Source organism: Haliaeetus leucocephalus, unplaced genomic scaffold (genome assembly GCF_000737465.1).
Source record: "Haliaeetus leucocephalus isolate CR32 unplaced genomic scaffold, Haliaeetus_leucocephalus-4.0 Scaffold362, whole genome shotgun sequence".
In the NCBI taxonomy this organism is placed as follows: domain Eukaryota; kingdom Metazoa; phylum Chordata; class Aves; order Accipitriformes; family Accipitridae; genus Haliaeetus; species Haliaeetus leucocephalus.
In genome coordinates this window covers 6,620,879-6,622,134 of record NW_010972798.1, presented here as the reverse complement: position 1 = coordinate 6,622,134, position 1,256 = coordinate 6,620,879, and positions in this window count along the sequence as shown.

The window sequence follows — 1,256 nt, the reverse complement described above, 5'->3', positions numbered from 1 at the left end:
CCCCCGGTGCGGGAGGCGCAGGGCGGGGAGCGCGCCCCACCCAGCGGCCGCCCGCGGAACTGGGCTCTTAAAGGGGCCGCGCTCCCGGTCCGCCCCGCAGCCCCAGGCCCTGCCTGCCCTGCCCCCCACCGGGTGCGGTTGAGTGCGTGAGCCTGCTAGTACGTGTGTGGTCGGGCCCATGGGCCCCCTCTGTACCCCACCACTGGCAGCCTGGTTTACCTGTGCCACCCATTGGCATCCCATCCTCTACAGTGCCATCCCATCATCTCATGCATCCCACCCTGTGCCATCCCATCTCCCCCCATCCTGTCCCAGCCCATCCCGTGCACCCCATCCCACTCCACCCGTCCCATCCCGTCCCGTTCCATCGCATCGCATCCCAACACACTCCCTCCCATCCCCACCACACCATGATTCCTACCACGGCGACAGGGCTGAGTGCTGGAATCCTGGCCAGGGTGACACCATACAGACAGCACCCTGCAGTGACCCCCCCCAGCACCCCCTTCCCCCACCCCCAAGGTGCCTTCCCCACCACACTCCTCGTGGGACACCGTGCCCTACCGTGCATGCAGCCACGGCCTCCGGCCTGTGAGCGCCTCAGTCCTCTCTCCTTTCTCTTCCCACCATTGCCATGGGGAGGTTTTGGGGTCCTGTGTCTGACAGACTCTGCTCTCTCGGCATGGTGTTGCACACACTGTCCCTGTGGCCGGAGCTGGTACTGCCACATCCTTCAGGACAGACACACATCCCCACCGTGCCTGGCACAGGACACGGGCTGCCACCTGTCCTGGCCCTCTGCGCTGCACTGCAAGTCTCCTCCTTGGATGCCTGGGGAGGGTTGGACTTGGCTGAGGGCTGAAAAAAATCTTCCGAGTCCCTGATTTTGAGGCATGTTGATGCCCCCAGTTGCAGTGCGGCCGGGAGCTCCGGCAGGTCCGGGTTAGAGGGGTGCATGGCTGGGCGCGTCACCCCAGGCAGCCTTGCCCCCGCAGCACAGCCATCTGGGCTGCCCCCGCTGCAGCCGCCTGCCATCTGCAAGCGGCACCTCACCACAGTCCTCCCCGCCCCAGAAACCTGCCCCAGAAACTCCCTTGGCATGCAGCCGCGGCCCCAGCCTCGCGCCGGCGCAATGGAGCGGCCACGGGCCCACACTTCCAGCCACCTTCCCCGCGGCTTCTGGCATGAGAGGGAATTTGGGAAGGTGTTGGGGCTGGCTGCGGTCAGCTTCTCTGCTGTGTGGATGGATGCAGAGC